Here is a 17,931-nt window from a genome sequence, read left to right on the forward strand (position 1 = left end):
ACACACTGAACATGAGGGTGTCGAGGTCCATATACATGACACTGATTAGACCTCTGTTATACGCAGCTCCTGTCTGGGGATATGCAGCTCCTACACGACTGCGCCGCCTGCAGATCATACAGAAAAGTGCTACAAATCATTAGCAATGCTCCACACTACATACATATCGTGGATCTTCACTGTTACAGGTTTGCTGACACTGACCGAGAGATCAACACCAGCACCAGCGGCAGCCGCCGAGTAACAGCAAAGCACAACATCAAAGGTATCAACATGCATGATACCCACTACTAACCAAGCCTACCCTTGCATGACCTTTCGCAGGCAGCAAGTCATCTGCTACTGCTCTTACCACACGACCTAACTATCGCAGAGGTTTTTTTTCCCTTGGCACTTTTTTTCCTCTGCCCTTCAAACTGCTACCCTTCATTCGACTTTCAACCCAGTCTATCTCCAGATGCGCGTGTATTAATGGTTAACCTTAACCAGTCGTATGCAAACATCACAGTACCCACATCCTGTGACACCTCACTTTAGTGAAAACTAACCCTTATGCAGAGATGGCAGTTGACCTTTTGAGTTGGCCATCATGGTAGTGTGGGCTCCACCTTTCAAAAAAAAAAAAAGTGTTGTAAAATACTTCCTTACTTAAAAATAAGTAAATGATATTATATAATATAAAGTGCACCATATTCAAAAAATAAAACACTCCCAGAGTAAAACAGGAAGAATTTGGAATATTATTAAACAAGAAAGAAACAAAAATAACTATTTAAATTAATTTGAGTCTCCAGAAAATAACTGTGACAATAATGATGATACATTCAAATCACTGGCTAATAAATTCAGTGGTTAGTTAACAACAATGGTTACTTCATCACAGTGGCAGCAACTACTGTATCCAGCAATAAACAACCAAGAACGAAAGTTATTTTAGCAGGGATGTACTGTGCCCCAGACTTGGATGAAAATACATTTTTTGATAATTTAGACAGGGTACTCTGATACATAACAAAGTGGAAAGGTTACATAACAATATTTGGGGGAGACAAAAATTCAAGCTATGCTGTAACTTGTAAAAAACCTGCTGTAAAAAAGTTACTGAATATCCAAAGGCAGCACAGTCTCCATTACAGTAATTCAAAATCCACTAGACTAAAAGCATGATTAGGTAATGACTTTCTGTCCTCATGATATGTACAGGGTTATTACAAATGATTGAAGCGATTTCATAGGTCTACAATAACTTTATTATTTGAGATATACATACGAAAACTCAAAAAGTTTTTTTAGGCATTCACAAATGTTCGATATGTGCCCCTTTAGTGATTCGGCAGACATGAAGCTGATAATCAAGTTCCTCCCACACTCGGCGCAGCATGTCCCCATCAATGAGTTCGAAAGCATCGTTGATGCGAGCTCGCAGTTCTCGCACGTTTCTTGGTAGAGGAGGTTTAAACACTGAATCTTTCACATAACCGCACAGAAAGAAATCGCATGGGGTTAAGTCGGGCGAGCGTGGAGGCCATGACATGAATTGCTGATCATGATCTCCACCATGACCGATCCATCGGTTTTCCGATCTCCTGTTTAAGAAATGCCGAACATCATGATGGAAGTGCGGTGGAGCGCCATCCTGTTGAAAGATGAAGTCGGCGCTGTCGGTCTCCAGCTGTGGCATGAGCCAATTTTCCAGCATGTCCAGATACAGGTGTCCTGTAACGTTTTTTTCGCAGAAGAAAAAGGGGCCATAAACTTTAAACTGTGAGATTGCATAAAACACATTAACTTTTGGTGAATTGCGAATTTGCTGCACGAATGCGTGAGGATTCTCTACCACCCAGATTCGCACATTGTGTCTGTTCACTTCACCATTAAGAAAAAATGTTGCTTCATCACTGAACACAAGTTTCGCACTGAACGCATCCTCTTCCATGAGCTGTTGCAACCGCACCAAAAATTCAAAGCGTTTGACTTTGTCATCGGGTGTCAGGGCTTGTAGCAATTGTAAATGGTAGGGCTTCTGCTTTAGCCTTTTCCATAAGATTTTCCAAACCGTCGGCTGTGGTACGTTTAGCTCCGTGCTTGCTTTATTCGTCGACTTCCGCGGGCTACGCGTGAAACTTGCCCGCACGCGTTCAACCGTTTCTTCGCTCACTGCAGGCCAACCCGTTGATTTCCCCTTACAGGGGCATCCAGAAGCTTTAAACTGCGCATACCATCTCCGAATGGAGTTAGCAGTTGGTGGATCTTTGTTGAACTTCGTCCTGAAGTGTCGTTGCACTGTTATGACTGACTGATGTGAGTGCATTTCAAGCACGACATACGCTTTCTCAGCTCCTGTCGCCATTTTGTCTCACTGCGCTCTCGAGCGCTCTGGCAGCAGAAACCTGAAGTGCGGCTTCAGCTGAACAAAACTTTATGAGATTTTCTATGTATCTGTAGTGTGTCGTGACCATATGTCAATGAATGGAGCTACTGTGAATTTAAGAAATCGCTTCAATCATTTGTAATAGCCCTGTATTTCACCTATGTGAAAGAATTTATTTTCTCAGATCACTGCATGCCAACAGTAGAGATAAAACATTTTATGAAAGTGGTTGGGGACTTGTCCCAACAAAAGTTAACTAAGTATAAAAATTCCTTAATAGTAACAAAGTACATTCTGAAAAAAAAAACTAGTGTATCTGGTATAAGCATACAGACTGGGACAAATTACTTCTAAGATGTGGTTCCTATCCCCAATTCGCTTAAGAAACCTTCAACAATTATTTGATTAGTATCTTAAATGCTCATCTTAGGGAAAACCATGGTACACCCAAGAACTGAGAATCTAAAGAATTGACTACTGCTGTTAAAGGGCCAGAGTTAATGACTGTGGAGGAAGAAAAAGAAACTGTACAAGAAAGATTTGCAGTTGCAGTTGGCTATACAAAGATCCAACACTAATTTAATAAAAAAAAAAAAAACAGTAAAAACCATGGCAAACCAGCCTGGTCAGTAATTAATAACATTAAAGTGTAGACAGAAACTCTGATTACAGTTCCAGTACCAGCAGATATATTCAACTAATACTTTATAAACTATTCAGAAGAAATCAAAAAGTTAATAAGAAAAACTACTGATGTCAGCTGCACTGGAACTTTATATGCAGAATCAGCAACACCAAATGAAAATGTTTTCCAGACCGTGATTCGAACCCGCATCTCCTGCTTCATAGGCAGTTACATTAACCACTGCTCCACATGAACACCGCATTTATCCCAAAGTAGCGTGCATGGAGGACATGGACAGGGTCTGTGGACAGATAGCTCAAGGTGGGAAAGTTGGTCAGCTGAGAGGCATGCCACAATAAACACTGTGTCCGAGTGTCACAGTAGTTAATGCAACTGCTTAGTAAGCAGGAGATCCCAGGTTTGAATCCCAGTCTGACACACATTTTCATTCGTTACCACCAATTCTGCATAAAGTCCTGATGCAGCTGATATCAATAGTCCCTTCCTTTCCCTCCATTTTCCTTTCCCCCTCTCCACCTTCAGTTTGCATTATATGTTTCACAGCTACAGAATCCATATTGTATCTACTCTTTCAGAAATGTCTGAAAGAACAGACACCACACCTTCAAATATATATGGATTACCTTAAAAACATGGACCTAAATCATGACCATGCTGGTCCTTCATTAAGCAACTTTAGGGAGATAAACCAAGGAGAAGTCCTTGAAACTATCAAAGACTTGAAAAATTCATATACTACAGCTATTTCTAATATGTCAGATAACCTGTGGAAAGAAATAACACATTACATTGTAGTTCCATTAACATACACAATAAAATTGTGTACTGAAGATGGTTTTCTCCTGATCCCCTCAAATTATCCAAGGTGACTCCAGTCTTTAGAGTGCCACAGGGATCAAAATTAGGACCTCTTCTATTCCTGGTACAAACAAATGACTTACTGGATAATAATAATGTAAGGATAAATACATACACAGATGATACAACTATTCTGTCTGTTGGCAACCTTGTCAAAAGAATGAATTTGGTGAAAGAGAATGCATCATCCTGGTTAAATGCAAATGGTTTACTATTGAACAGAAATAAGATGCAGAATATGTGGGTCAGGCTATCAAAGACTGCAAAAATAGAAAAACACAATATAAAACTTTTAGGTATTACACTTGAGAGCAAACTAACAAGCAACACCCATGTAGAATAAATAATACTTAGGTTATCAAGAGTAATATATTTGCTGCAGAGACTAGGCATGTGTTACCTTTGTATATGTAAGGACAGCACTTTTTGTCTTTTTAAAATATATTTTAAAATACAGATTAGTACTTTGGGGAATTAACAAAAAAGTAAACAAAGTTCTTGTAATTCAGAGAAAAGCACCTACAGTAATGGCAAGATGAGATAGCAGAACTCATTGCAAGCTTTTGTTCACAAAGTATAAGATTTTCACTGTAATTAATTAATTTATTATAGAAAGTGTTAATTATGTACTTGCTGAACTATCAGAGTTAAGCATAACAATCAGAGATGTGATTATAACACAAGAACCAGATCTACTCAACTCTTACCACAAAACGGACTAACAAAAACAAACAATAGGTCATACTTACAGGACAATCAAAAAATATAACAAACTGTGTAAACACACCACAAGCATGCCAATCAAATCATTTAAGGAAAAACTGCAAGGATTCTTGCTAGCAAACCAATTTTATTCTTTAGATGAATTTTTAGAAATGCCAACTTCAACAATGTAAATAATTTACATATATATTTTGTAATATTAACAAATAAATCTACTGATGAAGTCTTTTGCATGTACAAATGCTGAATTACTAATAAAGAATCTGAATGAAGTACATCTACATTATTTGGCAGACATGTAATGCACTAACAGACATTAGTCTCAAAACTGCATCTACTAAGGACATTACAAAGTCCACTAGGTCATTAAAAATAAATGTTGGCCATGATAGTGTTTCTAGCACAGTATTAAAATTTTCTGCTGAAATATCTTAAGCTGTGTTTGTAATTAGTCAGTGATGAAGGGCATATATTGCGGTGGTTCCTCTGCTTTTAATTCTCATGATTTGTTGTCCTCAGTGTCGACATACTGGCTGAAAAATGGGTTGTGTGGATTCTGACACTGACTACTTTATATGATGTAGCCAACAGGTGCACAGTTGTATGCCACAGTACTTTTATTTCACTGTTCACAACTCCACAATAATACAGTTATATGACCAGTGCACTATTTTTTAACTTGTGATAAGCCTCCTTTATAGTTTGCAGGTGGATCTCCGCATACTGCTACAATAGTTTCTTGTTGAACCTCTATGAGCAGTAAAATCTAACCACAATGGCCTAATTGTTTAACACTTATTTCACAGTTAAACTGAAGCATTGTTGTTGTTGTTCTAACCAGCACAGGTTACTCGTCTGAAACTCGGCCGTGGACTAACTGTCTCATGACCAAAAATCAGGCCCTTATATATCATCACCATAATCGGTACTGAAACTACACATTGTTCAAAGTTTAATTTACAAAAATTACAATTAAAACTTGACTCTTTACATTAACTTAAACATTGAAAAATTGCATCTTTTTAACAGTTTCTTCTACTATGAGGTTTAGGCCGAATTATTTGTTTAAATCATGAAATTAACAAATATAGTTACACAAACAATACTTTTGACAAAACTGTTAATTACTTTGAAATTAATGAAGGCCTGATTGTGTTAACATGATTTTGAATAGAGCTAAATAGATACTTTAATATTACTAGTACTTCGTCTTCCAAGTGTTTACAATTATTACAGAAACTATACTTGTTTGTATGTCAACAGTAGAATTTAAGTTACAAAACAATCACTGACTTCACCCTATAACAAACGATACTAACTAGGAATAGTCAAAATAAATTAGAAAACCAATTACATACATAAAACTAAGCACAAAATTAGGCCTGGTATTATATTCTTTAAAACTGAGGTCTAACCTTTCTCTTATATGAAAATGCAGATTATGCGTACATGTGTTTATAGTAATTTGTGAAAAGTAACAAAACAAAATTTAAGGAGGCAGATGGCAAAACAAGAGGGGAATTAAAATTATCCCAGCTTGCTTCGTCACAATATCCTCATAGACTTAAATATGCTGTACTATCACCAGTTTGTAAAAAAATGGAGATAAGCAAACTTTTACCAACTCAGTCCACTCCTTCCAATATTTTCAGGAGCTTTGAGAAAATAGCCTATGGTAGGTGTTTCCTTAAAGTGTGCCTTTTGTAACGAATTCTCCACAGAGAAAACAACAAAAGACCTCACAAATTAAGTCCCAGAAATGCTAAACAAGGAGAACTTAAACTGTTGGCATGTTTTGTGACCATGTTAATCTTTGATTATGTAGAACACAAAATTATACATGTCAAACTAAAATTATAGGCATGAATGGAGCCTTACCTTGTTAACAGAAACCAGTGTCACATTATAAATACAGAAGACTGAAATCAGTCATTTTTTTGAGATATTAGTTTATTCTATTAACTAATTTTTGAACATTTTCAGGTTCATCTTCAAGTGGTGTACACGGAGGTTACGTGTATTTTTCCGTAGTGTGATACTGAGTATCAGCTTACAACATTACAGATGGCTGTGTAATTGATACCCACCTGGCAGCTTCCATTGCAATTGCCAGTGTGCAACACCAGTTATACAACACAAGCTGGATGCTGCCTTATTTATCATGACTGTGGGTGTACAGTTATATTCACAGTGGATAGGGAGCGATCTGTGGCCAATCAGCAATCACTATGGAAGCTGCCAGGTGGATACTAATTAGAAAAGCCACCCACACCTTCACAAGACAATACACAGCATTGTGCAATGGAAATAAAAATGTAACTTCCATGTGCCCCATCTGAAGATGAACCTGAATAGGTTTAAAAACTAATTAACAGAATAAACAAATATTTTGAAAAGAGATTACATTCTCATAAATGAAGCATGGAGGAAAAAAATCCAAAAAGAGTGGAAGTGAGCTACCATTTTACTACAGTGCAAAGGGAACAGTGAAAGGAGTTGTATTAATTATAGAGATATTTAAATGATTAATGGAAAATCTCATATAGAAATGTGAAACAAATACTAACAAAGAGATAGAGGGGCTGGCCAGTACTTACCTCAGCTCAGTACAGCCGATAGATACACACAAAACAAAACCGAAAATTTATGTTCCTAGCTTTCGGAACAAATGTTCCTTCATCAGGGAGGAGAGAGGGGAAAGAAAGGGAAGAAGGGAAAGGAGATTCAGTTACTCACAACCCAGGTTATGAAGCAACAGGGAAAGGAAAATAGGGAGGGTAGCAAGGATGGAGGCATGGTTGTCAGAGGGATATTTCTGTGACATGCACCATAAAAAGTGTTTTCATTAACAATTCTTGAAAAGCTGAAGCCTTTTGCTGAAGATGTAATTGGAGAGTACGATTCAGATTTCTGGGCAGGGAGATCAACTATGGATCAAATTTTCTCCTTGGAACAAATATGAGAGAACTTCTGGGAATTCAACCATCGATTCCTGGTAATGTTTATAGATTCCTCAGAGGCTTATGACAGTACCGGTAGACACAGATGGCAGACACAGTTAACTAACTTGTGGAGGTGTGTTAAGATGTGTGCAGTGGAGACAAAAGCCAATATGAAATACCACAGGGAGATATCCAAAGAATTCAACATCATAACAGGTGTGAGACAAGGTGATGTAATTTCACCATTGCTTTTTAGTTTGGTCCTTGAGAAAGAGAAGGCAAATGGGAGAAGCTAAATGGAAGAACACAGTTTTTGGATATGCAGGTAACATTGCAGCAATAGTGGATTTGACAGGAAGAGATGGCAAAAACCATAGAGGACTTAGGAGAGCATGCCAGTAAGACTGGACTGAGGTTTAATATGGAGAAGAATGAGATGACAGACATATCCAGAGAAGCCCCTTATAATGCCCCATTATAAATTGGAATATATAGCCAGAGTAGAAAATTTTGACTAACTTACCTTAGCATCTGGTTCAACAGGCATATTGTTGTTGTTGTGGTCTTCAGTCCTGAGACTGGTTTGATGCAGCTCTCCATGCTACTCTATCCTGTGCAAGCTTCTTCATCTCCCAGTACCTACTGCAACCTACATCTTTCTGAATCTGCTTAGTGTATTCATCTCTTGGTCTCCCCCTACGATTTTTACCCTCCACGCTGCCCTCCAATACTAAATTTGTGATCCCTTGATGCCTCAGAACATGTCCTACCAACCGATCCCTTCTTCTGGTCAAGTTGTGCCACAAACTTCTCTTCTCCCCAATCCTATTCAATACTTCCTCATTAGTTATGTGATCTACCCATCTAATCTTCAGCATTCTTCTGTAGCACCACATTTCGAAAGCTTCTATTCTCTTCTTGTCCAAACTATTTACCATCCATGTTTCGCTTCCATACATGGCTACACTCCATACAAATACTTTCAGAAATGACTTCCTGACACTTAAATCTATACTCGATGTTAACAAATTTCTCTTCTTCAGAAACGCTTTCTTTGCCATTGCCAGTCTACATTTTATATCCTCTCTACTTCGACCATCATCAGTTATTTTGCTCCCCAAATAGCAAAACTCCTTTACTACTTTAAGTGTCTCATTTCCTAATCTAATACCCTCAACATCACCCGACTTAACTCGACTACATTCCATTATCCTCGTTTTGCTTTTATTGATGTTCATCTTATATCCTTCTTTCAAGACACTATCCATTCCGTTCAACTGCTCTTCCAAGTCCTTTGCTGTCTCTGACAGAATTACAATGTCATCGGCGAACCTCAACGTTTTTATTTCTTCTCCATGGATTTTAATACCTAACTCAAAAAAATTAATCAACATATTGTCAATAGGTGTTCAAATTATTTTAGTCTGAAGTTAAGACCAAATTTAAAACCGGTAATACAGTTATAGTACCGGTGTTGTTCTATGTGACAGAAACCTAAAGCATCACAGAAAAAGATTAAAAGAACCTGCAGATCTTTGAATAAAAAAATCATGAGAAAGGTCTTTGGTCCATTCCACAAAGAGAACACCTGAAGATGTAGAATGAACCAGGAACCATATGACCTGATGAAACAACCAAACATCATGCAGGAAATGAGATCACAGCCTGGCAATGCACAGCCTGGCAATGCACACTCCTAGGAGGCAAGACACGTGCCAGGCTAAAGCTTTGCTTATGGGAAAACCAAATGGAACTCATCCGGTTGGAAGAGCAATGAAGTAATGGGAGGATGAACTGCAGGCGCACCTTCAGCCACTGGGTGTCCATGAACTGGATCCAAAGTGCACAAGATCCCACCTTCAGTGGAACATGTAAGGTTGGTGCACGATCTTCAGGGCCAGTGCTCGCAAATATGCAAGTAAGATATTGTGAGTTCCTCAGAATTCAAAATAAAAATACCTCCTAAAAATTACCTTATTTTTTGGATTTAAGAACTAAGATTCCCATTAGATGCTTGAAGAGTAGAGAAGAACAGTGTAAACAAGCTTCTCTTCTTATGGTCCACAGGAAACTAATGTTTGCTGATAAATGTCAATGTGGTCATGCGGTTGAGAAGCTGGCAAAAAAAGATAAAACAGTAGCCCTTTAATAGAACTCAGGAAGCAGCTGCTTTTGTCATAGAGATGACTTTTTTCGCATGTTGCATCCAGCTTCAGTAAGCATTTTAATGACATTTAATTGTCTGTGCCATCAACAGCTGCTTCTAGTGCAACTCACACTTTTCTTGTATCACAACCCGAAAGCCTTGAATGAAATTAGTCAGGTGAATGCCATATTTCCTGTGACTATGTAGACTTTCCCAGCATATTAGCATATCAAATTCTCATCGTGTTTCCAGCTGGATCAAACTGTCATCTGAGCACAATATTTCAGCAGTCACCTGGCCGCCATCATCAGGTGAGAGAAGCTACGCTGCTCTTGCCGATAACTGATTTAACGTGCAAATGATTGCACCTTTATAAGCATCAGAAGTACAACAGCGCATATAAAGGTGCAGTCATTTGCGAGTGGAATCAGTTATCAGCGAGAGCAGCGTAGCTTTTCTCACCTGATGATGGTGGCCAGGTGGACCACTGAAATATTGCGCTCAGATGACAGTTTGATCTGGCTGGAAACCTGACAAGAATTTGACATGCCATATTTATTGATTTCTGAAAAGCTTTTAACTCAGTACTACAGCTATGCCTGTTATCAGAAGTATGACCATAATTACTACAATTCCTTTTACTGTTCTTTTTGTGCAGTAGGATAATGGTGGCTGACTTCACTCTTTTTGATTTGCTCCTTTCTCCATACTTCCTCTTTATGAAGAGTTCAACCTCCCGCTTTATATTGAGCAAAATTGGTGACTGGAGTGAGGAGTTCTTGGGGGAGGATGCACCATGTTATCTTGGATGGAGACTCATCAACAGATATAGAAGCAACTTCAAGTGGTGTTGGGAAGCTTGGTTGTGTATTAATATATTATATATTAATGGCATAGCACATGGTATTAGTAGTAACCTCTGAATTTTCACAGATGATGCAGTTATCTACAATGAATTACTATCTGAAAAAAAGCTGCACAAATATTCATTTACACCTCATAAATATTTAAAAGTGGAGCAAAGATTGGTAACTTTCTTTAAATGTTCAGAAATGTAAAATGTCCAATTAACTAAATGGAAAAAAGTGGTATCTTATGACTACAGTATCAGTACACCACAGTTTGAATGGGTCAACTCATACAATTGCTTGGGTGTAACACTTTTGAGGGATATGAAATGGAATGGAATGCTCACATAGGCCTAATTGTAGGTGAAGTAGGTGGCAGACTGTGGTTCATCTGTAGAGTACTAGGGAAATACTGTCTATGCAGGAGACTGCTTACAAATCACACATGTGCCCCTTACTAAAGTATTGCTCAAGTGTGTGGGACCTATTGTAAATGGGACTAATAGGTGATATTGAATGTACACAGGGAATGGCAGCACAAATAGTTGTAGGTTTGTTTGGCCCATGGGAGCAAGTCACAGAGATACTGAAGGAGATGAAATGGCACTTTTCTGAAGATAGATGCACACTGTACAAAGAAAGCCTACATACAATATTTCAAGGAACAGCATTAAAAGATTAATCAAGGAATATACAACAACTCCCTATGTATTGCAGCAGAAGGGATTGTGAGGACAAGATTACATTAATTACAGAGTTCACAGAGGCATTTAAACATTCTTCCTGTACACCATATGCAAGTACAATGGGGAGAAGTCCTGTAACTGGTACAATTGGAAGTAACTTCTGTGATGCACTCAGATTTTTCAGTGAGTACCGGGACTCATTCCACATACTGAATGATACCCATTAAGATGGTGATCACAGGACACAAATTAATTATCTAAGGTTGATGATATCGTCAGCTGTGATGATACCTTTATTGGAAGAAGTTGATAGAGTATGATTTATATTTATGTCATGGTCCTGTAAATCTTGGGCCAGAGATGCTGGAGTTGGCAGCTGTGTGTGCATGAGGTGTGCCTGCTTGTGTGTGTCAATGTTGTGTGTGTCTATCTTTTACTGTATTTCCTATAAACAATAATGTACCCATTTTATGATACAAAATTTTAATTAATATGTAGGATTATTATTATTAATGTTAATCCACATTTTTCATAGATAGCCTAATTACAATAAGTATTTTTGATTGTTGTGGAGTTTGTAACGAAACTGAAACTAGAATCAGAACATAAAGAACAGATGCTAAATGCAACACACACAATTATGGCCTATTCCAACACTTCATGGACCTCATCATCATTGTTTTCTCTGGCTTGAGGTTCAGGTAAAACTTCAGGCATGAAAGCTAGTAGTTTTGTTAAGTCCTTCTGTTTCAAGGTTGATATTTGTCTTCCACCTATGTATTTTGGAACTAAATTTTGCAAGGCATCTACAGATTGTGGAGATACAACAAATTGTGGTCTCCCTCAATGTAATCTGAAGAAAATGGTGGCCTCCCATGACTCCAATTAAGAATATGTTACTTTAAACAACAATTTATGGCAACCTATTGAAAACCTCATCACTGAAAAATTTCTGAAATGTACACTGTTACCACGAACATCAACTTTTGGTTTGCTGCTTGGGTTGGTAACATTCATAAGTTATTCTGAAATCCTCAGCATCCACTTTACAGAGTGGAATGCTGAAGCCATGGAATGTGAGATTATGGTGGAGCATCCTTTCAAGAGCTTCCAGTTTTTATAGAGGAATGGGCCTCAGTATAGCATGTGAGTACTCCTATGGCAATGAAAGTTTGTGCTTTGGGCCCATATGAAAATAGATATTGGAGAGACAGCTTTTCACAAATTTTCATATATGCAGTGTAGGAGTACAGCACTGATAAAGCTAGTTCACCATAAGATCCAAAGATGTCAGGAGCATGTATGCACGCTACAATCTAAAAATGCACAAAGGTATGCTTTGGGCTCTTATGGTTCTCAGTGTCTTGATTATTTTATCTGAAGTGCTTATGAGCATTACAGCTTTGTTGCCAGATTGTCAGTAATTGATTGATTTATTCAAAATCATCATTATATCCAATTTTTGTTTAGATATCATTACCTGTTCCTATTTCAAGTAGAATGCAGCTGATTTTTCCATCTCTTCTTAGGGCATCCAACATCTCTTTTTCCTTGAGGTGTATATTTGTATTTTAATTCAGATACTCATGCATGCAATATCCTTTGAATGCACTTGTGCCATTTCTTTCTGTACTCTTCCATTTTCTGAAGAATGCGTTTGAACTCCAGTTCAGTCCAATTTCACTATTCTTTACCCAATCTATGAATTTATAACCACCTAGTGATTTAGGAGTCTCATATGTGCTCTTCTGTTGACTGGCAGAGTCCAAGCTTCGAGCCCATAAATTAGACCTGTTGCTGCCATCACACTGTAAAATTTTAATACTGACTCTCTCCCAATTTTTTAAGGAAAGGGTGATTCATAGTACCTGCTACCTGCTGCAATTTTTGCAGTTTGTGTTCTTCATCACTGGATGTAATATATAAGACCTCACAGGTAACAAATTATTTATTTATTGTAGCAGTTTGTCTTTTTTAAATAATGAGATAACAACTGCAATCTGGGAATCTTCTGGTATGTCACTGTATTTCCAAAGAATTTACAAAGTTTAATAACTTTGAGTAATGATGTCAAAGCATATTTAAATGATTCCATATTGAGACTGTCTTCCCCTGAGGATTTTCTATTTTTAGATGACTTAAGCACAGTTTTCAGTTCTTCCATTGAGATAAGAGTGGCATATTCATCACTAACTGCAGTTTTCACATTTCCCTCATCACCTGTCGATATACTCTGGAAATTATCCAGACATTCATTTTCTGAAATGGGGTAGTTTGAATAATATGTTTATCTTTTTTACTAAGTTGGTGCAACATCTTATAGGCTTTAGTTTGTTGTCCATTTCAGTCAGAAACTCTTCCAGATTTGTTGTTTTATTTTTATTGTCTTTTTTCTAACCACTGCTGTATGCTGTTTATGTTTGATACAGTCTTCTTATCTCTTTGGTTGCAGATATTTCAGTAGGCTTGTTTCTTACATTTTATGATATTGAATAGTTCTGTGTTCCAAATTGGAAGTCTCTTAAGTTTCATCAGCATCTATTTGTATTAGTCGTACAATCTCTCTTCACTCTTCATTAACATTCTGTTTTTCTTGCACATCTTTTAGTATTTCATCTAACCATTTTCTGTACAACAATCTTATGCTTAGGCCTTGTAGAAAAGGTATCATGCAAAATTCTTCTAATGTTTGTTTTTTGTTAATGCTTTTATTGCTCAACAGTAGGTTACTTAGTTTTGATATTACCAGAAAATGATCAGTACTAACATCAATCCTCTGTAGAGACTGGTATCTTCTACTGACAGAGTGACATTCTCATTTGTAAGAATATAGTCTGTTATAGGTCTAGTGCCCCTAGCACTCCATGTCAATTTATTAAGATCTTTATGGGAGAAGAAACTATTTGTTGTTCTTCACTTGTTGAAGGAAGAAAAATCTTTTAACTAACCCCCCCTTTAAGGTAGATTTCCCTATACTTTTATTGAAATCCTCAGCAGATATTAAATATTCTGCTTTAGATACACCATTAATTGTTATCTGCATGCACTAGAAGGCTTGCATGCATTTCCTCTCTTTTCCCCACTCCTGGAGAATAGACAGCAATTACATTCACTAGATTTCTCAATATTTATAATCGTGCATGTACCAGTTCTTCATTTATGAATGTGTATGATTGCAACCATTTTCTATGGCTTACATGAAATGTATTCATAGTTGCAAATATGAACAACCACCAGCTGTATAAGGGAATGATGACAATGAAAATCTGTGCTGGGCTGAAACTCGAACCCAGAGTTCCCGCTTTACACAAGCCTTAACTACTTTGGCTATCTGTGCATGACCCATGGCCAGACCCAAACTTCACATTTTCTATGGGTACTTTTGATAATAACAGTAACTCCAGCTCTTGTCCATTCAGTTGTACTTACTCCACTGTATATAATAATGCAAGGTATTCCAGAAGGTACGTTACAGCTTTAGTGTCATATAACCCAATTTGGAGAAATAAAAGGTAATGTCTGTTGATACACCAATTCAAGAAGTTTTTTTATGTAAGGTAATGAATAAATGTTTGCCTTTCCAAGTGACAAGAGCAACATAACAGGAAATAGTTTTTTTCTTTCTTGATTTTGGGTGGTAGGAGCACCATAAATGAATTGAAGATTGGAATCTGCAGAGAAAAAGGCACAGTCTGTGGCTTGGTTTATTGAAATGAAGTGAGACACCCAAGTTCAAATAAATTTCAGAAAGCGATACAGTAAACCACCAACCTCTCAGCCATCATCAGAAAATGGCATAGGAACTTCATAGGAATAGGGAGTGTGGATTTTAAACACCACGCAGGAAGGCCAAGGAGAAATGATGAAGATACAGAGAGAGTTTGATAGGTTCACCACGAAAACCTGTTGATAAGGCATAAAAAGAATTGTGAACACCTTATATGATAGTGCACAGAGTACTCCAAAAGCATCTTCAACTCTTTCCGTACCGCTTACAACTGTTATAGGAAATCAAACTGGGTGACAAGCCAAAAGATACTGAATTTACCAGGACATTACTGCATGTGTAGATAGGGATGAACAAATTCTGAGGCAGAATTTGTTTTCAGATGATGACTCAACCAAGCTGGTATATTGATTAGACAGTGTACTTACCATAAGGGGAATGCATATAGAACATGACTAAAAAACCTAAAAAAAAAATCTTTTTTCTCTAAGTTAATTACAATTTGAGTTCTGTAACACTTAAATTGTAAAATGTTCTTTGGAATGCCCTGTCGTAACCATAAATTTCTTTAGAGCCTTTCAGATTCTTCTTTTTATATGATATTACAGCTATATCAATTTCTGTAGTGTTTAATTCTTCGTAGTAGATGTTCTTCAGTGCTCATTCCTCTAACATTCAATGTGACTATTTTCAAAATTTTCTCAGTCCTTTTATTCTTAACCACTTTTCTACTTGATTTTTGTAATGTTATAATTACCCTGTTAGAAGATAATGACGTGTGGCTGGTGTAGCTGTAGTAGAGTCGGCGAAAGAAGATCCCAGACTGTTGGCAATGGGGTTACCAGATTTCAACAGCAAAGTGCAAACAGGTACAGGGAAAAACAACAGTCAGCTAGTGTCATGTCAACATTGAGCCATTGCCATAGAAATGTATACAATGTTGCATTATGTGACTGGATGAGGTAGACCCGTGAAAGTCAGGCTGCCAGGAATCACCTTTTGTTGACCGTACTATAGGTGATGGGGCTGCCACCGTAGATTCTGTTAGTAAGTAGCCTGAAAGTATTTTATAAAATAGTTTGAAAGTCTGATAATACAGAAACTTGTAATTCACCACCATTTCATGGTTTCCTTTTTTATTAAGGTTGTTGTTTTTTTTTTTTTTTTTTTTATAAGATATGTAACTGATTCAAGATTATATCTGAACATCTGTGTAAACTGAACTCACCTAGAGTTGGCTTCTGTCAGTTTTTCCTTTCTTCTGTAAAGAATTTGTGTTAATATTTTGCAACCATGTCTTATTAAACTGATAGATCAGTAGTTTTCACACATGTCAGCAACTGCTTTTTTTGGAATTGGAATTATTACATTCTTCTTAAAGTCTCAGGGTATTTTGCCTGTCTCATACATGGTGCACACCGGATGGAAAAGTTCTGTTATGACTGGCTCTCCCAAGGCCGTCAGTAGTTCTTACGGAATATCATTTATTCTCAGGGCCTTGTTTTCACTTAGATCTTTCAGAGCTCTGTTAAAATTCTTATCACAGTATATTACCTCCCATCCCATCTTCGTCTATGTCCACTTCCCTTTCTGTAATATCGTCTTCAAGTTTATCTCCTTTGTGTAGACACACTATATATGCCTTTCAGCTTTCTCTTCTTTTGTTAGTACGTACTTGTTTCCCATTTGAGCACTTCATATTCATACAGCTGCTTCTCTTTTCCCCAAAGGTCTTTTTAATTTTCTTGTAGGTGGTATCTATCTTTCCCCTAGTGAAATAATCTTCTAAATCCTTGCATTTGTCCTGTTGCCTCTACTGTTTAGTCATTTTACACTTCCTGTCAATCTCATTGTTTAGCTGTTAGTATTCCCTTTTACTGCTTCATTTGGTGCATGTTTTTATTTCCTCCTTCCATCAATTAAATTCAATATCTCTTGTGTTATCCAAGGATATCTACATGCCTTGTCTTTTTACCTATTTATCCTCTGCTGCCTTCACTATTTCATCTCTTAAAGCTACCCATTCTCTTCTACTGTATTCCTTCCCCCCGTCCAAGTCAAACATTGTCCAATGCTTCCTCTGAAACTCTTAGTAACCTACGGTTCTTTCAACTTATTCAGGTCTCATGTCTTTAATTTCCTACCTCTTTCCAAATTCTTCAGTTGTAATCTACAGTTCGTAACCAGTAAGTTGTGGTCAGAGTCCACATTTGTCCCTGGAAATGTCTTACAATTTAAAATTTTGTTCAGAAATATATCTCACCATGATATAATCAATCTGAAACCTTTCAGTGTTTCCAGGTCTCTTCCATGTATACAACCTTATTTTATGATTCTTAAACCAAGTGTTAGCAATGATTAAATTATACTCTGTGCAAAATTCTACCAGACACCTCCCACTTTCATTCCTTTCCCTGAATCCATATTTGCCAACTATTTTTCCTTCTTTTCCTTTCCCTACTGTCAAATTTTAATTGTCCTCACAATTATGTTTCAATTTCCTTTAACTATTTGAATAATTTCTTTTATCACTCCATACATTTCTTCAATCTCTTCATAATTTGTGGAGCTAGTTGGCATATAAGGTTGTGTTATTGTGGTAGGCATGGGCTTGACACCCATCTTGGCTACAGTAATGTGTTCACTATGCTGTTTGTAGTAGCTTACCTGCACTACTATATTCTTATTCATTATAAAGCCCTCACGTGCATTACCCCTATTGGTTTTTGTATTTATAACTCCGTATTCACCTGACCGGAAGTCCTGTTCCTCCTTCCACCAAACTTCATTAATTCCGACTATATCTAACTTCAACTTATCCATTTCCATTCTAACAGTTTCTAACCTACCTGCCCGATTAAGTGATCTAACATTCCACACTCTGATTCGTAGAACACCAGTTTTGTTTCTCCTGATGAGAACTTCCTCCTGAGGAGTCCCTGCCTGGAGATCTGAATGGGGAACTATTTTACCTCTTGAATTTT

At 37.3% G+C, this 17,931-nt stretch overlaps 1 protein-coding gene across 5 annotated transcripts in view; it reads left to right on the forward strand.

The window, feature by feature from the left end:
- Positions 1 to 17,931, forward strand: part of LOC126188144 (UDP-glycosyltransferase UGT5-like) — a 124,717-nt gene that overhangs the window by 14,457 nt on the left and 92,329 nt on the right. For all 5 annotated transcript variants that reach the window (XM_049929642.1, XM_049929644.1, XM_049929643.1 and 2 more), the window contains exon 2: positions 189 to 265. The gene's annotated coding sequence lies outside the window, so the exon portion shown is untranslated. The remainder of the gene's footprint in view (positions 1 to 188; positions 266 to 17,931) is intronic.

The sequence above is a fragment of the Schistocerca cancellata genome, chromosome 5, assembly GCF_023864275.1.
Source record: "Schistocerca cancellata isolate TAMUIC-IGC-003103 chromosome 5, iqSchCanc2.1, whole genome shotgun sequence".
Lineage (NCBI taxonomy): Eukaryota > Metazoa > Arthropoda > Insecta > Orthoptera > Acrididae > Schistocerca > Schistocerca cancellata.